This window comes from Neofelis nebulosa, chromosome 13 (genome assembly GCF_028018385.1).
Source record: "Neofelis nebulosa isolate mNeoNeb1 chromosome 13, mNeoNeb1.pri, whole genome shotgun sequence".
Classification (NCBI taxonomy): domain Eukaryota; kingdom Metazoa; phylum Chordata; class Mammalia; order Carnivora; family Felidae; genus Neofelis; species Neofelis nebulosa.
Genome location: NC_080794.1, coordinates 12,185,176 through 12,210,078, shown reverse-complemented (window position 1 = coordinate 12,210,078; position 24,903 = coordinate 12,185,176). Strand labels below are relative to the sequence as shown.

The following is a 24,903-nucleotide window of genomic DNA, read 5'->3' as shown; positions in this document are numbered from 1 at the left end:
TCACATCATCTGATGTCAGAGTCCCTTGAGTAGCTTTGTAATAGTACGGTCAGTAAACAATGTGCATTGGAGTAGAGTAGAAGGTTCTAGGTTAAGAGTATTATTGTAGATTTTAGCACATTTGAGTTTAAAAACCACTTCTTTTTACTAGCTGTGTGACTTCGGATGAGTCATTTATTACCTCTCAAGTTCTGTTTCCTTGGTTATAAAACGGGGGTAATACCTGTACCTCCCTCAGAGGTTATCTTGAGGATGAAATAAAACGACATATGTAAAAAGCTCTCAACACAGATCTTGGAACACAGTAAACACTCAAGGAATATTAGCTTTTAAAAAATTATTGTTACAGTTGAGTCAAGGAGGTGTATAAACACTCCTTGACATGCTCAGATGTTGCGTTCTTAAATGGATCAAAAGGAATTTTCTCCTACAAAATCTAGTGGGAGGGGAGTGAAAGGGGCGCAGTCACCCGTGAGGATGTGCTTTTCTATTATCCCGGTGCTCCTGGACTTGGACAGCAGGAGAGGTAGAGCGGGTGAGATAGGAAGCAGGGAGGAGATGTTGCAGAGGAGAAGAAGGACCCCTTATGTTCGACGTGCGGAGGGCGCTGTAGGTGGTGGGGCCCCTTCCCAGCATCGCCAAAGGTTGACGGCTGAACAGTCTCCTTCGGCCTTTTCCTGTTGGTTGTTTCATGGCTTCCAATCCCGCTCTGGTTAAGTCACAGGATTTTCACAAGGAGAGTCTTGAGTAGCCTCTCACAAACAGGGCTTTCAAATAGCGCCCCGGTCCGCCACCTACAATGCCTTGCTAGCAGAAGAAGTCTTTGCCAAGACCAGGGTTTACCAGCAGCTGATCACGTCAATACCAGTGATGAGAATTCAGGGCATCCAAACATCACCTTTCCCGGGGGCCGGATGGAAAACGATTCTTCCGGGATGTCCTGACCAGCGAGCGGCAGAGGTGGGGAGACCTGGGAGACGTCATTTTCTGACCCATCCTTGCATTTCTGACCCACTAACTTTTAAATTTTTTTTTCAACGTTTTTTATTTACTTTTGGGACAGAGAGAGACAGAGCATGAACGGGGGAGGGGCAGAGAGAACTGACCCACTAACTTTTAAAAGGAAATAAAGAGACACGCGAAACCGGTCGCTTGTGGGGGCCTTTTCCTCAGGCTGTGTCGTGAGTCCTGCTGGGTTATTCACGCCTCTCCGGGAGCACGTGCACTCGGCTGTCTCTGGTGGTATCGTCCACCAGATCCTCTAGGGGTGTCTTCCCAGGTCACGAGGGACTCCGCTGCCAGAGGGAAGGATGGATGCCCAGCACCCATGCGCACAGTGTGACCTCCCTCTTCCCAGGACGGTTCCTGATTCGGTGTCTGCGTGGCCATAATCAGCTCCACAACAACGACAGTAGCTGCTTGCAGTGCCTTCTATGAGTCACACACATCACTAGATACTTATGTTATTTCCTTTAGTCCTCAAAACGGGGTAAGTGTCATTATCTCTAGTTTGCAGATGAGGATACTGAGGCTTAGACAAAGTCCTGGATTTGCTGCTCAAGTGAATGGAATTGAAACTTAAAAAAAAAAATGCTTATTTATTTATTTATCTTGAGAGAGAAAGAGAGAGAGAGAGAGCTAGCAGGGGAGGGTCAGAGAGAGAGAGAGAAGGAAGGAATCCCAAGCAGGCTCTGAGCTGTCAGCGCAGAGCCCGACGTGGGGCTCGAACCCACACGCGGTGAGATCGTGAGCTGAGCCGAAGTCAGACGCTTAACCGACCGAGCCACCCAGGCACCCCTGGAATTGAGCCTTTACATCTGGGTCTGTGGGACTCCACTTGACTTCACTGGCCACGGCCCAACGGTGGCTTACGTGGATGCGGCCATAGCACCAGATGCTCATTTTGGAGGAACAGAGCTGCTTGGAGAGCTGTAAGCCCGGTGACTCTCTCTTCTGGACACCAGCCCTGCCCTGACGACCCACGCAGGTTACGGGTCTCTCTTGGTTCTCTTTTCAAGACGGATACGACCCCGTACTTTGGCCCCCACGTAGGCCGCACTGGCAGCCCTTGCCTTGAGTTTATGACACAAGCTTTTTGGCGCTCATTACGGCCCTGCGCCTCTTGGGTCACAACGGGACCCCGCAGGCAGAGTCGAGCCACAGCCCTCCCACTTCTGAGGTCTGCGACCCTGGGAAAGCTGCTTCATTTCTCTGGGTGTTTGTGTCTGTGAACTGGGGACAGTAACGGCACCCCATGGGACTACCGGGAAGAGAAAACGAGAAAAAGTGCTTAGAGGGACAGATGGTTGGGGTAAGCTGCTTGAGGCCAGTATTCAAACTCGGGAGAGTTTGAGTGTTAGGTACACCTGATGACATGCTACGAGTTTGCACAGTGCCCGCTATACTCTCTAGTTTCCTGACTGGTTCGATTCCTCAGCAGATATTTATCGCGTGCTTCCTCTATGTCACACACTGTACAAGGGTCACGGATGCGGGGAGGGATAAAACTCTGCGGTTCCCGCCCCGGGGACATGTACGAGTGTGGGTCGGGGGGCGGTGTAGACAGACATGAAAGCGGACAGGTTCGGCTTCATGTGCCAAGGATGCAGCCTTCGTTCGCTGCCTGGCGGAGAGGCGCACGGGTCAGCCTGGCTCTGCGGGGAAGGAAGAGCAAACGTGCAGAAGGACAGGAAGGGTTTCTGTGCAGAGCGAACACGTAAAAAGACACGAAGGTGGGAAGCAGCCACGTGGGGGAGAGGTCCTGCGAGCGACTGGTTGGCGTTGAGGTGCGGGGTCGAGGCTAGGAAATGAGGCTGGAGACAAACGTGGGGGTACAGACTTGACTTTCTTCTGAGGGTCGTGGGGGAGCCGTTTCAGTGTGGTGGGCGGGCTTAGGGGGGGCTACGAGCGGCCGGGCTTGCAGCAGGGCCACGAGGTGGGAGAGTCCAAATGGGCCAAACGAGCAGTCGGGCTGGACGGAGGGGAAGGGTTACACCTGAGGAATATTCAGGTCTTCAGGAGGTGAGACCGAAGGACCCCGTAGCTGAATGGATGTCGGCAGCGGCAGGGGAGGGGCTGGGGGATGGTTGCCCTGTCCTGCTGTAAGTTTTGAGTGAACGCCCTCCCTGCCCTGGGGATTCTCATTTGAGAGGATAATTCTTTTTCCTCGTTTTTGCCAAGATCATTTAGATGACGAATTGTACAGGCTTCTAATGTCCGGTCGAGAAAGTAAAGCCAGTTCTAAGCAGTCGACTGAAAAAAGAGCGGAGGCGCCATAGCACTCAGCCTCCCTGTGACTCAGTTTCCCAGCCTGTAAAAGTAGTGCTTGCCCCATTGGATTGATTAAATCCAATCCATTGATTGGATTAAATGAGCCAAAGCCTCATAACAGGATCTCCCATCACGCGAGCGCTCAAGACAGGCGCGCTGTAGTCTCATGAACCAAAGATCTGTGCGAAGTTACAAAAAGGGAGCTGCCTGATCTCATCGAACTTCACTTTCCCATCTGCAAAATGGGGACAGTAATAGACGCTTCTTAAAAAGCACCTGCCTCATAGGCGTGTGAGCAGGTGGAACGTTGGAATGTATGCCAGATCCTGGCACACAGTAGGAAGTCAGGGAAGGTAAGCCCCGGCTATGTTCCTTGTTGCGTGCGGGGCATTTTTATGTACGCGATATGATTTTCTTTTCCCTGCATCCAGTACAGGAGGTGATACAATCCTTCTCTTTGGGATGAAAAGACTGAAGCGTGGGGAGGTTAAATGCTTTGTCTGAGGTCATATACAGCTGTAGCTAAGCCCATAGCAGCTACTCTATTTAGGAGACCTTGATGTCCTAAAGAATCTGCTCGAAGTTCCTCTGGACCCCTAGGAAAAGACGCTTTCCATCGTGCCTAGTTCATGACTGTACTGCTTTCTGCCAGAAAGGAATTCAAATCCTCGTTAAAAGTCAGAGTTGGAAGTAACTTTACTGAGTACTTGGAAAAAGTAATGACAATCTTGTGTTAGTTCCTCCCCGCCCCCATCTGTTGTTAAAAGCAAAGCAAACTAAAACAACAACCAAAAAATCCAATATACAGAACTTAGGCCAAAATCCAAAACGAGACACAGGTAGTTATTGATCTCCACTGTCTGGAGACGTTCCCCGTTCCCCCACCAGCCTTTCTGAAAACTCCACAAGACTCTAGGGAACACACTTCGAAAACCACTGATCAGAAAATTCCTTCTCTGACTGGCGAGGAACCAAGAGTACAGGGGAGAGAACAATTTGCAGTGTCACCCACGGCAGGAACTCTTTGGGACTGGGGGGCCATTCTTCCAGCGGTTGTCATGGATTTAGTCACGGCCACGGCCACCCCTCCCGTGCGCTGTGCAGAGCCCCGAGGAAGGGGCTCCCTGGTTGGTGAAAGCCTGTCTTCATGCTCACAGGACGGATACTCCATTTTCTGTGACTTCCAAATTTTCTAGAATACATATGTATTACTTTTATAATTAAATTAAAAAATTAATTAAAATAAAAAAATATATTAAGCTGGTAGCAAGAAAGAAGCTATTTGTAAGCCAAGCATGGGGTAATTCCATGTGGACTTATCTTGCCTTTGGATTTCCAGGTGGCTTGTTGTGGTGACTTTGGGTTGGGTGTGCATGTTGTTCCAAGGACATGTGGTGCTGGTCTGTGAAGGGGTGCTTGTTTTCCGTTAAAAATTTTTTTATATTTATTATTATGATTATTTTTTATTTTAGAGAGAGAAAGTACAGGAGAGAGGCAGAGGGAGGCTCCTTGCTCAGCGTGGAGCCTGACGTGGGGCTCGACCGCATGACCCTGGGATCATGACCTGAGCCGAAATCAAGAGTCATATGCTGGGGCGCCTGGGTGGCTCAGTCGGTTGAGCATCCGACTTCGGCTCAGGTCATGATCTTGCGGTCCGTGAGTTCGAGCCCCGTGTCAGGCTCCATGCGGACAGCTCAGAGCCTGGAGCCTGCTTCGGATTCTGTGTCTCCCTCTCTCTTTGCGCCTCCCCTGCTCACACTTTGTCTTTCTGTTTCTCTCTCTCTCTCTCTCTCTCTCTCTCAAAAATAAATAAACATTACAAAAACAAAAACAAAAACAAAAGAGTCATATGCTCAACCAACCTGAGCCACCCAGGCGCCCCTCCTCTTGGAGATTCTGGTCCCAAATTGCCAACTGCCCTGCAGACCAACCCGATTTCTGCCTCTCTGTCTTTGCCCACTTCATTCCCTTTAAGAAAGACTTTTTCCCTCTCTCTCTCTGCTTATCGTCTACTCATATTACTTTTCAAAGGACCCTGTCCCATCCGCTTCACTCACTCACTGATTTACTCATCCATCAACAAATATTTATTAAGCTTTCCATGTGTCAGGCACTGGATGTTCTAAGCCCTGGGGCTGGAATCAAGTTGACAGGGTCTCTGCAATTGCAGAAGTGAATTTTCGGTGTGAGAGACAAGTAAACGTATGAACTCACGCATTATCTGTCCATCCATCCAATTTCGAAGCGTGGTAAGTGCCACAAAGGAGAATACCGAGGTGGCCCCATTTTAGAACAGATGTTCCGAGAAAGCTTCTTTGGAGAAGCGACCTTCAAGCCGATACCACAGGATGCAAGTGAAGGGCAGTGGGGCTGCTGAGGAAAGAATATTTGGGGCAGATGAGCCCCTCAGTGAGAAGAGTCAGAATGATGGAGGAAGTTAGTGAGGCTGGAGTAGGGTGAATGGCTATGACCACCCAACACCCTAAGTCTCTCACTCACCTATTTTGGGTATTTTGTTTCCCTCCATTGGAGTGTGAGCTCCGCGAAGGAGGGCGCTTTTGTCTCATTTGTTTGCTACTTTATCCCCAGTGCCTAAAGCAGTGCTTACGACCTAGTAGGCGCTCGATGAATCCATTTCCGGGAACGAATGCACGGGTGGATGAGTAAACAGTGCAATGCAAACAAACCGGAGAGGCGGCAAGTAGGGGTGAAATCATACAGGGTCTGTGGGTTAGGATGGGTGCCCGGGTTGTAGTCTACGTGCAGTGGCAGGTAAGAGGGCAACACAAGAATTATGTCAACAGAAGAATTACATGATGTGATACACGCTTTTAAAGGATGACTCCGGCCTGTGGTGTGAAAAGAATCGGAGACCTGCAATCAGAGAATCAAAGTCACTTAAGCAGCTATCGCAGTGACTTGTAGAAAGGAGGGACATGTGCTGGTGGCAGTGCAGACAAAGGGATGAATTTGTGATATCTTGGGAGGTAGGAATAATGACTTGTTGAGGGGTTTTGTGGCAGATACTTCGGACTGATTTCCCAATATCCACTCTCCCCTTGCTCCTCACTAATTTAATGGTACATAATGTAAATTATATAACGTCTATAATAGAAATGTTTTGGGGGGTGACAATGTACCTAATTAAAAGAATAATCTGTATTTTCCAGCTTCTGTTGCAACTAAGCGAGGCCATGCGATACGGTTCTAGTCAACAAGACATCAGAGGGAGTTGCTGGTCAGGGAGTCTTGCAAAGCTCTTTAAGAGAAAGTCCAGTAAAACCTTGGTTTGCGAGCATGATTCGTTCCAGAAACAGGCTTGTCATCTAAAGCACCCGTCTACCAAGGCGAATTTCAAGAAACCATTGGCTCAGCTCCGATCCTGTGACGTTGGGCATCCCGTACGACGCGTATTGCAAGGCACGGCTTGTTTATAAAGTTACAATTTATTAGAAATGTTTGCTTGTCTTGCGGGACATTCGCAGAACAAGTCACTGGCAATCCGAGGTTTTACTGGATATTCAGCTGTCAAGTAATCTTTTTCCCTTTGCTACTCCCCTCCTTCCTGCCCTGGCTGCAGACACTGGTGTGGGTACAGCAGCTGTCTTGCGGACAAGGGGCAGCGAGCGTGAGGACAGTGGCCCGTCGGGAAGCAGAAAGTTAGGAGACAGATCTCTGATAACATTCTGGGGCCTCCGCCGTACCCCGGACTACCTCTCTTTGGCCTTCATTTGCGAGAAGCGTAATCAGACTCTCATGTGGTTAAATCATTGCAAGTTACGTTCTGTTCATCTCCTCCCAAGCGTATTCTAACGGATTCAGGTTGGACGTAGGGGAAGCAAGGAAGGAGCATCAGATAGTTTGAGGGTTTTTTGTGGCCCTGAGCAAGTAGGTAATTGGAAAACTGGGTGAGGAGCGAAATTTAAACGGGGGTGATGTGTGTCAATACATGTATGTGTTTGTATGTGTGCGAGTGAGTGAGTGAGAAACAGACAGACAGACAGAGACAGACAGGTCTGCAATATGTTAAGCTTGCGACGTCTTGCATATGTTAAGCGTAAGACATCTAGGTGATGATATTAACCCAATAGTCGATTACACGATCCTGTTGTTGACGGATCCTTCCTATCTGGAATAAAGACCGAAATCAGGCAGCTGACAGCGTAGAGATACTATTTAAGGTCTTGTGAAGGGCTGGGATTTCTAAGAGCAGGACAGGATAAAGGTGGAAGGAAACAAGGCTAAACGCAGATCACGTCAACAGTTAGGGCGAGGGGGAGAACTGCCGTAGAAGGGGCCAAGAAGGCATAGTTGGTGAGGAGAAGCCAGAGGGCCGTGTGGGGTGAGGAAATGGACTTTCTGAGCCCATCTCACTCATGTGTGGCCCCGCGTGCACTCTCTGTGTCCTGCGTTGGGAGGTTATCGCTCTTCCTGTGTGGGGCCCGACTTCCCTCTGTGGTTCAGCCTTCGGTCTCCAGGGACCGGGATCCTGTCTGTGCCCTGGAGTTCTACGGTCCAAGCACCGCACTTGACCTTGAGGTGATGCTCCTCTGCTTGGAAGGGATGATCTGTGCCCACGGGGGTCAGGGAGGAAGAAGACGGTGGCCAGAAAAAAGGAAAATGAGAAAATGGAAAGTGTGCCCCACCCCCGACTGAAAGGCTCATTGAGCAGCAGCAGAATGAGACGCGTGATCTCACCAGAGAGAAGCTTGTTCAAGAACGATTTCAAGAGCTGTTGCCCGTGGGGCCTAGTAGAAGCCAGACAGACTAAAGGAACGATGGTATAGAGTACAAGAATTCCACTGGGGCAAGGTTCAGGTGAGAGGGTAGCTGGGACCGGAAACACCGAGGGCTTACCCTGGAAACAGAGCAGGAAAGGACGGAGCGTTCCCGGCACTGAGAGGAGCTCAGGGTGGCTGCTGGGGGGCGGAATAATGAGGCAGGAACTGTGGACCCCTGGCTCACGCTGACCCACACTCATGACATTGGCTGATACTCAAGGTTTCCTATGCTGGTCTGTCATGGAGGGCTGATGTCTAGCTAGGCTAGAGGCCTAGTGGGTAGGAGAAAATAAATAAATAGAAAAAGTTAACGAACAAGGAGATTTTGCAGTGTTAAGGGCTTTTGCAGCCCTTAAAAGCAGACAGGACGATATGTTGCAGCTAGAGCTGCCCGTAGCATGGCCCCTGGGTCAGCAGCATCATATCGCTGGCGTATCATTGACAATGAGCTTGTTACGATGCAGAATCTCAGGAGACGCCCGAATCAGAGTCTGCACTTTAACCAGATCCCCGTCACCATCCCCATGATTCCTACACACGTTCATGTTTGAGGAGCACCATGCTAGAGAGTGTTTGGAAAGGGGATCCCTCGGGTGGGGTAGTTAGGGCAGGTTTCTCTGTGAAGGTGACATCCGAGATAAAGCCTGAGTGAACAGAAGCCATCCACGTAAAGATGGGGAAGCACAGCATTCCAGATAGCGGGAATGGAAATTTCCAGGGACTGGATGGTAATAAGCTCAGTGTGTTCAAAAAACTAAAGAGATCGGTGTCCACATCACGAACTCGTCTCTCCTTACCTGGCCAGCCCTTAGCCGGCTGTCGGACCCCAGTCTAAACCTCACTTCCTTTTGGAGGCTTCCTTGACCCTACAACACCCTTCCCGTGCAATCCCGCCCCCAAACTGTCCTACTCCTGTGTGAGAGTGGTCTCATTGGTTATCTCCCCAGCATACCTGGCATCTTGGTACCCCACAGGTGCTCCGTTTTTCTATATTTTATTTATTGATTTTTAATTTGTAAGTAATCTCTACACCCAAAGTGGGGCTCGAACCCCACAAGCCCGAGATCGAGAGTCACACACTCCATCAACTGAACCAGCCAGGTGCCCCTGGACAGGTGACTTATGATTTTGTTAAATGAATAGTTGAACGAAAGTGAGAAACCTGGACAGGTGGGAGAGGCAGGCCATAAAAGCAGTCACACTAAGGCTCTGCTGAGGGGCAAAGTCAGTAACTCTTGAAGCCCTCTGGTCTTTGCTTGGGCAGATACACCCCCACTCTGCTCTCTGGGTCACCGGTCCTCACACATTTCCTTCCTCTTGACCCTTATTGCTCTGTGACCTGTGTTCAGACTCTAAATATTTCCTTTCAGTCAGGGATTCAGGGTCCGGCAGAGGACACGAGCTACTGGAAACCCTACTCCAGCTCCATGGTTGAGAACGAGCAACTGTAGGAGCTCAGAGAGGGGCTTTGCTCCAAACTCCGGAGGCGTGTAGGGGGTTCCATTTGAGCTGGCTCCAAGGCGGGGGAGGACGACTTTTTCTCCCCCAGTTTGAGAGAATCGTGGCGAGATGATGGTCACTGGGTGGTAAAGGTGGCAGAGGGGCAGGGCTGTTCGTGCTGGTGATGTTGGTTTGGAATGGACACGGTGGTGGGGGTTGGTGGCTGTCGTGGTGGGGGTGGTCACGGTGATCACAGCGATAGCGAAGCATATGCCACACAGAGACCACGGCATGCCCCTGAGCGTGATGTAGTGAAAGTAACGAAAGATCTCGCTGAGTCCAAAAGCTAGGAGAGGTCCCCTTCAGTAGGGAGCGTGTGGATGAGACGGGGAGGTAGGTTACAGCCATTGTCACCCGAGGTTTAAGTCACTGATGGGTTTGGTTAGCCTTGGTTGGTAGGAAGAGAACCGGCAGCATTGTGTGTGTGTGGGGGGGGTGGTGATATCTCCCGTCATAACTGCCGTCTCGTTTTATAAGTGTCAGGTCAGACCCTAGGGTCGAAGGAGTGTGTGGAGTATGCACATATTCACTTCTTAAATCCAGCGTCCTAGAGGAGGAAAGAATTTCCCTTTCCAGGCAGGAGAATACTGAAATCACTCAAGAATGGGATTTACAGGGGTGCCGGCCGGCTCCACCAGAAGAACAAGGGACTCTTGATCTCGGGGCTGTGAGCTCAAGCCCCACACTGGGCGCAAAGCTTACTGAAAATAAAACGAAAGAAAATAAAGTGTGAGAAAATAATATAAAAAGAAAAGGAGATGAAGTGAAGTGAAATAAGAGAAAAGAAAATAAGAGAAAAGAAAATAATGATACATACAGATCTTCGTTGACTTACGAGGGGGCTACCTCCTGATAAACCCACTGAAAGTTGAAAATACTAGAAGTTGAAAATGCATTAATACACCTGACCCACGGCACCTCACAGCTCAGCCAAGCCGACCTTACCCGTCCGCGCTCAGCACACTTCCGTTAGCCGGCAGGTGCACAGACCCACGTAACACAGAGCCCGTCGGATAACACTGTGCCGACGGCCTCATGTGACTGACGGAGAGCTGTGCTGCGGTGAGAACCGGGATGGCCGTGCGGGTGCGGGATGGTCGTCAGCGTGTCGGTCGTGGACCCTCGGGACGGCGGGCTGCCTGGAGGCTGCGGCCCCACCGCGGGAGAGGACCACGCTGCATATTGTCCGGCCAGCTCTGGAAAAGATTCAAGTTCAAAACTGAAAGTGCCGCGTCTAGTGGATGTGTCTTGTGTTCACATCACCCATAAAGTCCAAAAATCCTCAGTCGAACCATTGCAAGCCAGGGGGACCCTCTGTAGCTACCTCAGCCACATAATTGCTTTCCTCTGCTGAATCAGTCAGTACTTCCTTTACTCATTCAAAATATTCTTACCGAGTGCTTGCAAAGTTCGGTGCTTGGGAAAGGCCGGTCAAAAAGAACTGTAAGTCATTTCCTCTGCAGCCCTCAAGGAGCTTACACAAGAGGTAGGGGTGTGGGGAGCACGGAGGACCAGAGTCAGGATGCCCGTGTTCTCTTCCTGATTCTGTAGACTTAGCACAGCTCTCTGACTTGCTCATTTGACACTTTCTTCCTGAGCCCTTACTGTGTTCGTGGTTCCGTGTTGGAGAACACAAGGATAAGTTCAATGGTTCTTGCCCAGAGGAGCAAGAAGCTTGGAACCTAGGGAGGAGACTTCTCCAGACCTCTGTTTTTCGTATCTATTATTATGTGTCTGCATATGGGTGGACAGGGGGCGGTTGACCAGATGATTTAAGATCCTTTACAAATTTAATAATAAAAATATTTTTTAATGTTTATTTTTGAGAGAGAGAGAGAGAGAGAGAGAGAGAGCAAGAGGGGGAGGGACAGAGAGAGAGGGAGACGCAGAATCCGAAGCAGGCTCCCGTCTCCGAGCTGTCAGCACAGAGCTGGACTCGGGGCTCGAACCCACGAACGTTGAGATCATGACCTGAGCCCAAGTTGGACGCTCAACCGACTGAGCCACCCAGGCGCCCCCACAAATTTAATATTTCATGACAAAAAGACCCAAGACATGTAGAGAGCTCTTGGCTTATAAACAAGCTCAAAGTCTATGCTAACTTCGCTAGATGCTATAAAAATCGCAGAAAGCCACCCCCCCCCTCCCCCGCTCACATACGCAGGAGAAGTTCTCTAGGGTCCTTGTAAAAGGTGATGGTAGATTTGTGAAGAGCAGTCAGTCAGTTTTCGAACCCCAAGTGCAGGGCATGGGACCATCCAAGGGAATTCGGGGCTCTACGGGCTGTGGCTGGGGACAGAGTCATATAATGAAAGACTGAGTTGTTCTGTATTCAGGCTGGGGAATGTGGTTTGAGTGGCTGTGGGAACTTAAACTTTCTGACTTTCTGTGTAAGAGAAATCTCAACCCCCAAGCGTGTTGGAGTGACTTCTCTGACACAGCACATGTAACTTGGCTCCCTCCTGAGGTCTCTTTTTCTTGCTCTCAGAAGAAGAAATGGCCTAAACAATCCTCATGGGCCAGCAGTTGAAAAAATATTTGTTTTGGTTTTGTCGAGCGTGTTCCCCATTTCAAACGTGAACGTTTTGAGGGGACGGGAGATTCTCAGTGTGTACGGTTGATTCATTTACGCTTAACGTATCAGTTGTTTTGAGGAGAGACCTTATGTCCGAGGAGGCTATAGGAAGCTTTACTGCCCTTTTCCTCTCAAACGGGAAGTTGCATTTTGCCAAAAGTAAACACATGTGAACCCGGGAAGGTTTGTTTAGCTTCTAACGCTGACTTCAGGACCTGGGAATGGAGACTGCGCTTGGCAAAAAAATGCCTTCTCCGGGATCTATCTGGGCCAAAATGTTCTCTGCTCAGGACCTGGCCTTTGTGCTCTGGTAAACATCCTCCCCGCACCAGCCCCCAGAAATTCGCCGCCAAAGTCCCTCAGCGCCTTTGCTAACTTCTCGGGAACGTTCGAAAGCCGACGGCCACTTGCAAACACGCTGTTAGCAGGGCGCGGCTTTCGGAAGAGTGGCCGCTTTATGGGGACAACCTGAGGTTTGGAGACGTCGGGGGACGTGCGTGCGGGTTGGCGTTCCGGCTGAAGACGTTTTAGGACAGTCATGGCTCCCAGTCCACCGACACGGTAGCGCTAAGCACTTGGCAGGACTGATCTTGTGAGTCCTCGCACGGGACTGAGGGGGAAGGCACTGTAACTCACACACAAGGAAACCCAGGCTCGCAAAGGCTGAGAAACGGCTCAAGGTCACAGAGTGAGGTGAGTAGTGGCATCCTCTGCCTTCCGGTTTGGAGATTTTAACCGGTTCAGGATCCATCTCCGAACCTCAGGAAGTTACACACTATTCGGGAGAGACCCACGCGATCAAGGCAAAGAGCAACGGAGGGCAATTTGCTAGGACAGGGCCAAAGAATCGAGCAGGTTGCATTTCAAGGTTTCCACGAACATGTTTAACATGAAACCTATCTTGTTCCACGAAGGATTTAGGGCAGGTGACAAAAACTGGGAGAGTGTCTGAATAAGTAGAAATGTTGCGGTCCACGGGTTTCTGGGATGATGCTCCGGAGAGGGGCTCTGGCTCGCCTTCAAAGACCCTGGAAGGACGGGTAGGAATTAGATAAGGAAGGAACGTCTCAGAGTTGGGGAATCGGACCCCACCGTTTCTCTTGAGGGCTTGCATCGGGAGCTACTTCATATGAACATCCCGAGTGCACTAGGTGCCCTTCCTGGGCCCTGAGGTTGCTCTCTCTAAACGCGTACATGCTTGACAAATATTTTAGCCGCCTAAACATACACGGAAACACTTGGCCCGCGATGTAATCCATCGCTGAGAGGCGGTGGCTAAGCCGGTTCATTCCTCACCTGAAACTCGGCCTCCCCCTACCTCACCATGCCATCAGGAGCCCGCTGTCCCACGTCCCCGTGGCACCGGTCTCGTCGTGGTTGGGAAAACACGCCGTTGCTTACGTTGCTTCCCCACTGTTCTTTACAGACGTTATCTCGAATCCGCACAGCTGCTCTCGTGGTAAGCGAGATTAGGCCCATTTCACAGCGGATAAAACTGAGACTGAGGGAGATTAAGAGCTTTGCCCCATGCCATATACCGTCTCTCGATGGTGGAGCCAACTCTTCGATGGAAGAAACGGGGGTGATGCTAAAGTGCTAGTTTTCCACGCCACGCACGTGGTCGCCCTGGAACAGAATAAAGACCGCCCAGGCAGTTTTTGAGCCGGTATTCTGGATTTGCTTAAAGTCCTTACGAGATGTTAACAGTTCGAAGTCCCGTAATCGTACGGGAGACCTGAGCACCCCAGTGCATTCTCTTTTATTCAATCTAACGGGGACACAGACCTCTGGCTTCCCTTGTAGAACCCCCCCTTTTGAAGTGTCTCTGTTTTCTTCATTCGGAAGAACAGATCAGCATCTCTCATGCAAGGCCTGGCTCTATGCCCATCTCACTTTTGCAATGAATTTAGCAACATCTGCTTTGCCCATTAAAGTGATTTTTCTCTTCCTGGCCCTGAGCCTGTGTGCTTGCTGCAATTGATTACCAGCAATTTCCTTCCCAAACCAGAGGGTTCAGTGAACTCTAAATTGAATTGTTGCTCACTGGGTCTCCTCTGGACCAATGCAGATGGCTTACGAGCACAATGGTCAAGCCGCTTTGGTTCCCAAATCTATAGAGGCCGATGATTCTGGTTACACACAGGGGGAGGGACCCGGTGAGTGACAGTTCCCATTTTTTGCACACAGAGGCCTAGGGCTGTGGCCGTCTCTGGGTTTCTCAATTTCAAACCTAAGGTAGGGGGCAAGGTTGGAGTCAACTTGTGTAGACCACAGTTCCTGCGGTGTTCACACGTCCTTTCTGTGACTCCCACTGTACCACCGATGGCCTCAGATGTAGCTGACCGGAAGGCTTACGTAAGAGACAACCGAGAAAAATTATCTCTTGCTCTAGAAGGATCACTGAAAGACCTCTGAACGAGGGGTGCGCTGTACCCTTTCGAAGGCAACTGTGGGTCCTCCTGTGTGGCTCGGGCAGCTTTTTTTTTTAAGTTTTAAAAACCTAGTTAATTAATTATTATTATTAATTTTTTTTTTGAGAGAGAGAGAGAGAGAGAGAGGGCAAGCAGGGGAGGGGAAGAGAGAGAGGGGGAGAGAGGCTGCAGGCCCAATGCGGAGCCTGATGTGGGTCTCCGTCCCACGAACCGGGAGATCCTGACCTGAGCTGAGGTCGACAGTGGGAGGCTCAACCGACTGAGCCCCCCGGGCGCCCCCCACACCCGCCCCCGCCGCCCCGAAGCGGTTTTTCTTAATAAAGCGAAGTCCCAGATGTGGATCTGGCCTGCTGTTCCGTCATTTCTCTGGCAGATTCCTAGTCGTCTTTAAAGATGTGGGCTGACTGTCACCTCCAGGAAGTGGGTGCACACTCCCCCTGCTTTGCTTACCACGCTTATCCTATTTCAGTGCTTGTATCTGCTTGGGTAGAGCCCTCTGACACGCGTCTTCCGGACTCTATTCCTCATTCACCCCATCACCAGAGCAACATATCTGGAGCAACACGTAGTAGGTCCTCAGCTGCCTGCCTTGTGGGAAGATTGTACCCTGGTGCCTCAAGCCATTCCCGGAACGTCTCTCTTCCCCCACAGCTCTGGGGGCTTCGCAGAAGGACAGTGGGGCACAGCTGCTGACTTAAAGGAGCGGAACTCAGGAGTCCGCTCCAACACATTTCCAAAAAAAAAAAAAAAAAAAAAAAAATCAAGAGGGCTCACTACCATTCGTAACCAAGTCGCTGCTGTTTATCAGAGTGGTTAATTTATTTTATTTTATTTTTTTTTTTAATTATTTTTTTTTTAATTTATTTTTGGGACAGAGAGAGACAGAGCATGAACGGGGGAGGGGCAGAGAGAGAGGGAGACACAGAATCGGAAACAGGCTCCAGGCTCCGAGCCATCGGCCCAGAGCCCGACGCGGGGCTCGAACTCACGGACCGCGAGATCGTGACCCGACTGAAGTCGGACGCTTAACCGACTGCGCCACCCAGGCGCCCCCAGAGTGGTTAATTTAAAGCTGAGTGTCTACACTAAGAAAAAGGCGACACGCCTGACTAAACCCAGTGGTGGCGACAATAACTTGAAATCATTTGAGTCATTACGTTTTCTTTTTTTTTTTTTTTTTTTTTAAATTTTTTTTTCAACATTTTTTTAATTTATTTTTGGGACAGAGAGAGACAGAGCATGAACGGGGGAGGGGCAGAGAGAGAGGGAGACACAGAATCGGAAACAGGCTCCAGGCTCCGAGCCATCAGCCCAGAGCCTGACGCGGGGCTCGAACTCACGGACCGCGAGATCGTGACCTGGCTGAAGTCGGACGCTTAACCGACTGCGCCACCCAGGGGCCCCGAGTCATTACGTTTTCTGTTTCTTTGAGAGACATCCCCCAATTCCCCCTGCGATTGCGGAAGAAAGCCCACCTCTGTCAGTAAGCACTTCTGAAATGATTATCGCACCCATGGCTGCCTATCTGATTCAGATCTTATTTTCACAGACCTCTGTTGCAAGCATCGTTGGTGCTAAGCAAGCCCCTTTGCTTTTATTTCTGGAAGAGGTCTCCTTTGTGTTATTATCGTAGTGAGAAGTGTGAGAAAGAGCGCGCTTTTCCAAAAAGGGACGGTTCAGCTTGCGGGTGTGAGACCCACCCCTCTTAGCCAAGCAGATTCCGAGCTGAACCTCCCAAGCTTTCGGGGGATCCTAGAGTATCTCGCTTCTAGAAAGGTCTTAGGTCTTTACTGAAGCCCCGCACATCGGCAGGTGGTCCTTGGACCTGCTGAGGAGATGGGCAGGTGCGCTTCAAGGGTAGTTTAGCTGGGTCTCATATGCGGATGTGTAGTTAAGGGGAGGGACATTTAGCATTTCTTTTTTAATTTTTATTCGTTTTCAGCTTTGAAAACCTAACAGAGGGAAGGCTGGGAAAATGTTCCAATTGCCTGCCTTTGCTCTGATACATCCATTTGTCAGGTACAATGGAACCTGGTGCCCTTCCGGGGGCCGTGCCTGGCCGCAGGGAGGGAGGGACCTTGAACCAGGCTGGGCCGTGTGCACTCCTGCTGTGTCACCTCTGCCACCAGGCGCCCTGGAGGCCTGGGATACAGAAACGCATCCTTCCCCTTCCAGAGCCTTGGCTCCAGTTGAACAAGGCTTTTCTTTTTAAAAAAAAATTTTTTTTAACGTTTATTTATTTTTGAGACAGAGAGAGACAGAGCATGAACGGGGGAAGGGTCAGAGAAAGAGGGAGACACAGAATCCGAAACAGGCTCCAGGCTCTGAGCCGTCAGCACAGAGCCCGACGCGGGGCTCGAACCCACGGACCGCGAGATCATGACCCGAGCCAAAGTTGGACGCTCAGCCGACTGAGACACCCGGACGCCCCAGAACAAGGCTTTTCTAAGAGAAGTGGGTCACCCTGATGTCCAGCTCAAGCCCATGCTTAGTCCAAATTTCTGGATTGGACAACTAGGGATTTAAGGACGGGCTAGAATGTATCCAGAGCTAACTAGACCTCCTCCACCATCACATCACCTCCGGTGACCAAAGGGACAGTTCATTTACACGGATGCTTATCACGTGCCAGGCACTGGGTAAGACCTTAGAGGCTTGACAGCATATCCTCATCGCCCGGCTTCATGAGGCGGGCTTTATGATCCCATTTTACGGAGGCTCTGAGGCTGTGTGGTTATTTTAGGGAACAAGGATTTGTTGAGGGGAGCGGGCACTGGCTAAGTGCTGGGGAATGATGTAAATACACTCCTTCCTTAAGGAAGTGTCCGTTGGCCCAAGAGGTCTCTGTTGGCCCGATTCGAAAGCTTGCCATGAACCCTGCACACAGTTCCTCGGAGATCGGGACACGCCTGGGGACCTTCTTCAATCTCCCGTCCGCTCAGCATGGACACTGCGGAGGGAGAAGATGAGCTGAGTTCGTCTTTCCAATGGTCCACCACCGCGGAGTGTGAGCTCACTCGGGCGCGAGTCTCAGCCCATCCGTCTTCTGCTGGGCACAGAATGTACTGTGGAATGCGGGCCAACAATCGCGTTCGCTGCGCGCAGTGAAGATACGTGGAGCCCCGTGTGCTGTGACCGGCTACAGAGGAAGTCTTATAGCCCTCTACATGCAGTGAGCTTAATTCTTCTTCTCTCTCCATTTTCGCACGCCTCCACACTTCCTGCTCCGTCCTGGGCCTGCCAGTGCTGAAAACCTGAGACGAAATGTCCTTCCGGTTTTTAGAGGCCGAAACCAGGAAGGACGGGGAAATGGGAAGGCCAGCTCTCTCTGTCTGGGACACCAGGGCCGGGGCCGGAGACCCTGGACCACATTTCCACACCTCCCTTGGGAGGGCTGGGCTCAGCGAGATCAGTCAAGGACTCGCTCTTAGCTGCGGCTTCCTCATTCAAGGGCAAGTTGATTACCATCCTTCTGGCTTCCTTTTCCATTTGTAACCGAAAGGAGAGGTCTTTAGTGGGAGATGATGCTGATAGTTATTTCCTGATTAGATAGCTGTTTATTCATTCAAACGTATTGATGGATCACCTATTGCCTCCTCTAAAAGGAGCCCTCATGGGAGCTTACGTTCCAACGGAGAAAACCGAGCAAACAGAACAGATAAAATTTGTGTCGTGTTAGAAGGCCCGATTACCTCGGAGGAGCCCAGAAGAGGGTGTGAGGGGCGCTGGGTTGGGGGTGCTGCAGTTGTAAGTTGGGTTCTCAGGGAAGGTTCAAAAGGAAGGTAATATTTGCGGTGAAGACCTGAAGGGGTTATGGGAGAAATCCATGTCGATACTAACGATGAGGATTTTAGGCAAACAGCAGGTGCAAATGCCCAAGGCTGGAAGCTGCCTGTTGTGCCCCCGCAACAGCAAGGCGGCCGGAGTGACTGGAGCAAAGTCAGCGGCGGGGAGAGTAGAGGGTGACACGGTCAGAGAGGAAATGGGGCCAGATAGTGTCACGAGGGCCTTGAGAACAGGGGAAGTCTGTAGGCTCCCTGTGAGTAAGAAGGGGAGCTTCTGGAAGGTGCTGAGCAGAAAAGGGACATGGTGTGGTAAAGTTATGCATTCTGCTCTGGCAGAAACACCGACACTTCCTACCCACTGGCCTGCGCGCGAGAAGCAAGGGGTGATCGATCTGACACCTGAGTGAGCCCCCTGACCTTCCGTGACAAGGCATCACCCCCATTTCCGTGGAGGCCAACGAGAGTCAGAGAGTCGCAGTAACTTTCTCAGGCCGTGAGCCACGCAGCTAGGGCGTGGATGAGGTAGGTGAGGCAGGCGACATAGTTTTTGAGTGTCTTCTGGCTGAGTTCCTTCCGGGGGACCTGGCGGAGATTTGGCTCCCTTGCCTTCTCCAACGTGGAGGCTGCCCCAAAGCCTCTCCATCCCCAAAGCCTCTCCAAGCGTCACATCTTCACGACCCTCTGTTGTTGTCGGTCTGTCTCTCTCTGACCCCAGCTGGAAAAAAAGAGTGGCTCTCCACTTCTAAGGATTCGTGAGGCTGGGTTGGGCCCACCCGAATGATCCAGGATCATCTTCCCTTCTCAAGGTCTGGCACTTTAGTCACATCTGCAAAGTTTGTTTCAACTATGTATGTTAAACATAGGGCGCCTGGGTGGCTCAGTCGGTTGAGCATCCGAGGCTTGATATCGGCTCGGATCGTGATCCCGGGGGGGGGGGGGGGGGCGGGTGCGGGGGGTGGATCAAGCCCTGCTCAGGCTCTGTGTTGGGCATGGAGCCTGTTTAACATTCTCTCTCTCTCTCTGTCCCTCTACCTTGCTCACGTGTGCACACACACTCTCTCTCAAATAAAAAACAACATATATGTTAAAAATATAAGTATATAATTTATAAAGTATAATTTATTTTTACAACACACATTTTCTATAGATATATAGATATATATATCTATAGATTCTCTGTCTGTATCTCTGTATCTGTATCTGTGTGCATGTGTCATACACATACCCTGGTGTTGTCGGCCAAGCCAAACATTTATAAGCGACATAATACAAATAAAAATGCCTTAGGGGCCCCGAGAAGCCTCAAGAGAAGAAGAGAGAAGAAAAGACCCGGGGGAAGTGAACGGAACAGAAGACCAAGGGGATGATCCTTATTTTGGAAGGGAAACCGGGTGACTCGGTATCTGTGGATGTATACAGGCAGGTGTAAGCCGAGCGAAAACTCAAGACGAAATGTACCAAACGGCCATGGTCCATTCTATGTAATGTATACCGTATTATATGACTTGCTTTACCCACTATACATACGCGTATATGCACAGAGATAATGTAGTTCTAGAATGTATCAATGTAATTGTAGACTGCAATATTTGTTACAGTAAAATGAAATACGATGTAGCAGAATTGTATTGTAATATACAATATAATGGAATTAATGTGTTACTAATGTGCACCAGAGGGACGGGAGGGGGTCTGGTGGTCCAGGGGTCCTTGGATTTTCCCCATTCATGTCTCCCCTTCATCACTTCCCAGGTCCCAGAGAGTCTGTCTGCAAAGCCATCACGTTGACCCCTCCAACCCACACTTCGGTCACACTTCTCCGAGGCCATCACAGTAACCGGGGATGGGGTGGCAGGAACCTGTGCCCGTGGCCCATTTCCAGGCTCCGTCTCTTCCAGCGCAGACCCGGCGCCCCCCCCCCAACCCCTCCGCCCCCCGTTCCCGCCCCATGAAGCAGAATATCTCTAGTCTGCTCTTCAAGGCTGCTTGTACCCTAGCCTCGTCTGATGCTCTGCCAGACTTCCATTCGACTTCTCGGCCACACAGAAGGGACTTTCTACCCTCACACCACTTCCTGGTCCCTCTGCCATTGCTCAAGTGTTTGTCCTTCTCTGGAATGTCTCTCCCGTGTCCCCCTCCCCCGTCCCTTCCTCTCTGTCATTGAAATTCTGCCGTGTCTCTCTGGCTTTTCTGAAACGGCGTCTCAAATCTCCATGAAGTCTTTCTTGACCCCTCCACCCCCCCCACCCCCAAGCTGGCCTGACTTATCCATCCTTTGAGCACCTGCTATGGGGACTTTGTCCCTCTTCTTTGGGGCTTATCCCATTTTACAGTTATTTTCTGTGCTCGTCTTTTCTCTTCCCCCCTCAGTTATCCTCTCTTCAGATCAGGCACTAGGTCTCACCCTTTGCCAGGCTCCCCACGGCATCACATGCAAAGCGATGTGCCGTCGGAGCAGTGTGAGTTAGAAGACAGGTGCCTGGGGGCTCCTGGGAGGCTCCGTCGGTTAAGTGTCTGACTTAGGCTCAGGTTATCATTTCACGGTTTGCGGGTTCAAGCCCTGTGTTGGGCTCTGTGCTGGCAGCTCAGAGCCTGGAGCCTGCTTTGGATTCTATGTCTCCTCTCTTGCCCTTCCCCCGCGTGTGTTTTCTCTCTCTCTCTCTCTCTCTCTCTCTCTGTCTGTCCCTCAAAAATAAATAAGTAAACATTAAAAAAAAGAGACGGGTGCCTAATTTGTCATGGTTTGGGTGCACGAGGGAGGAAACACCACTGAGGGGTGATTAGAACCTCTTCTCTCTCTACGGACCACACGCATTTTCATTTCCACTCGCATTATCTCAGGCTTGAAAATGTCACTTCTCTGAATCAGCCTTTGCCACAGTTCCACCTCTCCTGTTACTTGCTTACTTCTGAAAAAAACCTGACTCCCTATTTTTACCTAGCCTGCCGTAAGCCGCAAAACTCCGTGAAAATACTGGGTTTCAGGTGATAGCCACACATCGAATCATTACAACACGACGCGAGACGTCTTCGCCATATACTGCTACAAGGTCTGACTTTGGGACGTGGCACCCGATACCCAGGTGGGGCTAAAGTGCATGACCAAGGTCGCTGAGCGCTCCGCCCTTTCCCACCAGGCCGCACCGCCTCCGTGCACAGGACCGGGAGATAAGACACGCAGGGTCCGCAGGGGGTCTGCTCGGTCATGGCCGGAAGCAAACGTGTCTTGCTCAACACCGTGGGGGAGGCACGCTGCATTGTTTGTGGACTCGGTGTGGGGCCCGAGCGCACAATGGGCGGTGCACCCATGTCTGTTAAGAGCGCTGGTTCGCTCTCGAATCCCCTCCTGTTCCCTCAGACATTATTTCCGGGGGGGATGTCGGTCTCCCATCATCTGTGGCTGCAGCAGGCGGCCCGAGGGTGCTTTGGCCTCGCACCTGCCCCGGCTGCAAGCACCTCCCGGGACACAGGGCGCGAGAAATGCTTCGTCATTTGACCCGGGCCTTTTGGGGCTCCCTCCCGCCAGTCCCGGGAGCTCCTGAGGGCCCCTCGAGTATCTTCCAGAAGAAGACAGCTGGTCTGAAGTGATAGCTCAAGCAGGAAATGGGGCCACGGCAGTGACGCCCTAGGGCCAAGGAGCAGCTCGAAATGGCCTCCTTTCTCTCAACCCCTGCCTTTTCCTCAGAAGGAAAGAGAACGCTAAGACCACGGGGTAACCACGTTCACCACTGGGGACCAGGTCCCTTAAGTACTGTTTTGTCACCGCGATGAAAGGGAACACTTACTTGTAAGCTGGGGGTAGATTGTAACAGAATTTCTTCAGTCTCTCTCTCTTTTTTTGTGTGTTTTTTGTTTCTTAACGTTTACTTTTGAGAGAGAGAGAGAGACAGAGACAGAGCGTGAGCAGGGGAGGGGCAGAGAGAGAGGGAGACACGGAATCTGGCTCTGAGCTGTCAACACAGAGCCCGACGCGGGGCTCGAACTCACGAACTGCGAGATCATGACCCGAGCTTAAGTCAGACGCTTAACTGACTGAGCCGCCCAGGGGCCCCTTCAGCCCCTCTTTGAAGAGTGTGTTCTTTGGGAATTGCCAGGCCGCCTGGCATAAGAGGTGAGGGCCAGCCACACGCTTTTTTCTTGCCACTTTGAGCACCAGAGCAGAAAGGAGATGGGGGGGAGGACACAACAGGGCGGCCACAGGCTCTAACAGGGGCAACGTGCTGGGGTTCGAGTCCCAGCCCGGCCGATGCTAGCTCTTGGGATCCGGGGTGGTTTACTTAGCCTTCCTACGTGTCTTTCTCAGCATCGCTTCCCACATGCATATACCGGAGGGCAAACCTCTTGGCACGGTGGAAGGCACACAACGAGCACTCAGAAATTCTGGTGCCTTCCTTCTCTCTACCAATGTCCCTGCCTCATCCGTGACCGAGTTATTCGGGCACCTTTCTTTCCGACCACGTTGATGAGGTCTTCCCGTGCTGTGAGCTTTGGAGACACAACAGACACCTATGAAGTGACTTGAAAACCTTTATGAAGCTGTGGGTCTGAACGGACTGCTCAATAGTGCTTTAATTCTGTCACGATGTTTCAGAAGGGGATTCTGAGCCCTGGATGGGTCCCTGAGTCTACAGCTCTTCAGCGTGCCTTTTGGCTTGGAGATTCTATAACTTGGCAGCCCTCGATGTCACATCATAGACAGGGTATGCATATAATTTATTGTGCAAACCAGGAAACATTTGATCGGGTGAAAGAGGCTGCTATTAAAAATGACAACTGGGAGCAGGTGTCAGTCAGGACTGTTTCAGGCAGGTGGGGTACATCTTTACGCTACTCAGGGTACACATTTTGGCCCCAAGCTCTGTGTGAGTTATAAACCTTTGTGCTTACCTGGTTTCTATGCACCCTGAATCATACCAGCTTCCCCACCCCTCCCTCCAGCCAACAACACTGCTATGTAGGCAAGGATCTTCTGGAAGGAAGTTTGAGACCCATGGCACGACACGCATGCAAATACCATGTCAGATCTGTCTAAAGAGACAAATGGAAGCCAGAGGGTGAGCCGATGCAGAATCCAGAAAATTCTTCGGCACCCCCACTGCCCGCCCCCACGTGCCCGCCTGGGCAGGCAGGCGACCAGCTGTGGAGGGAAGGAACAGGCTGGGGAAAGGCCAGCCAGATGCGGCTTGCAGAAAACCCGGACCAGATTCCGTGCTCTCAGTGACTGGCTCTGATGTGCCAGACCCACGAAGGTGAGGATTAAAGGGAACACTTCATCACTGCATTCTTCAGGTAGCACGCGAGACTCTCGAATGTCCCAGGTGGCCAGCATTCTGCAGCAGCTGGCTCCAACGTACAGACAGCACGCCCCGATGGGGACAGGGCCCCGCGAGGCAGGCATACAAGCACAGACCGTGAGCTTGAAAGGACCCTTAGATCTGTTGGGGATGAAGAGGAAGGAGTTATAGGCTTCTCACTGGGATATCTGGGTTTCTCTCTCTGTTGCAGAGAACCGTCAGTGCCCTCCCTGGGAAACTGAGGACAGCATACCTTTGCATCCATTGTCTGGGGTCGTTGAGGATAAAATGATGTGATGGACGCGGACATAACTTACAAACTGCAAATGCCAGGTGGCACCTTAATCGGAGAACTTCAATGCAAACCCCTGAATTTGCAGATGAAAATCTGGGGTCCAGAGAGGTCAACAGGCTGGCCCAGCATGGACAACTCCCTTTATGGAGATGCCGATGACGTGTGTGTGATGGGGGAGCGGTTGGCTGAGGAGGTTAAGTCTAAGAGGAGGAGAAGACCAGGGACAAACCAAGGAGGCAAAAACATTTTCAAGGACCTTAATGTAAATGTGTGCTTGGTGAGATGAGAAAAATGATTCTGTGGTTATTTTTTAAGGGAGTGGGATCCTCACATCTTTTATTCCTTGTCGTCATGGACACTGACCATCCGAGGCTTCGAGGCTGGAGCCATTCTCCCTCTCTCTATCTTTTTTAATGTTTGTTTATTTTGAGAGAGATAGAGAGGCAGATGGAGAGAGAGAGACAGGGAGAGAGAGAATCCCAAGCAGGCTCTACACTCAGCTCAGAGCCCGATGCAGGGCTCAATCTCATGACCGTGAGATCACAACCTGAGCTGAAATCAAGAGTCAGACAGTCCACTGAGACACCCAGGCGCCCGGCCACTTTCTTCATAAAGATGCTCCTTTGGCCTGACTGTCCGACTTGGACACTAACACGGGTGGTGGGGGCCTGGCCAGGCTGGAAAAGGGTATGCAGACCAGAGAGGATCTACCTTGAGTAGGAGAAGGTGGAGGCACCTTAACCGAGCAATGGAGAGCACGGACTCTGGAGACAGGCTGCCTGGAGAAGAATCCCAGTTTTGCTGCTCACAGCTGTGTCACCTTGGGCAAGTTGCCTAAGCTTTCTGTGCCTTCGTTTTCTCAGCTGTAGAATGAGAATATGAAAGTGCCCACATCACAGAATGGTGTGAGGTTTCAGCAGGTTAATACATTTAAGAGTCTTAGAAAGGTACCTGGCACACATCCAGCTCTA

The 24,903-nt window shown here is 51.0% G+C and overlaps 2 long non-coding RNA genes across 9 annotated transcripts; one reads left to right on the top strand and one right to left on the bottom strand.

Moving 5' to 3' along the window:
* Positions 1–4,515: 4,515 nt before the first annotated feature.
* On the bottom strand, positions 4,516–14,031 carry LOC131492610 (uncharacterized). Of its 6 annotated transcripts, none has more exons than XR_009252170.1 (3): positions 13,423–14,031; positions 10,497–10,747; positions 4,516–10,252 (listed from the first exon to the last, which is right to left on the bottom strand). It is a non-coding gene; the product is annotated as an uncharacterized LOC131492610 (long non-coding RNA). The 6 variants fall into 6 exon arrangements; XR_009252166.1 differs by lacking the exon at positions 13,423–14,031 and adding an exon at positions 11,712–12,781; XR_009252168.1 differs by lacking the exon at positions 13,423–14,031 and adding an exon at positions 10,946–11,687.
* Positions 14,032–17,040: 3,009 nt separating this feature from the next.
* On the top strand, positions 17,041–24,903 carry LOC131492608 (uncharacterized). Of its 3 annotated transcripts, none has more exons than XR_009252164.1 (6): positions 17,044–18,865; positions 19,059–19,149; positions 19,631–19,824; positions 20,096–21,393; positions 21,481–23,592; positions 23,849–24,903. It is a non-coding gene; the product is annotated as an uncharacterized LOC131492608 (long non-coding RNA). The 3 variants fall into 3 exon arrangements; XR_009252163.1 differs by having other exon boundaries at positions 17,051–18,865; positions 20,096–23,043; positions 23,282–23,592; positions 23,849–24,902; XR_009252162.1 differs by having other exon boundaries at positions 17,041–18,865; positions 20,096–23,592.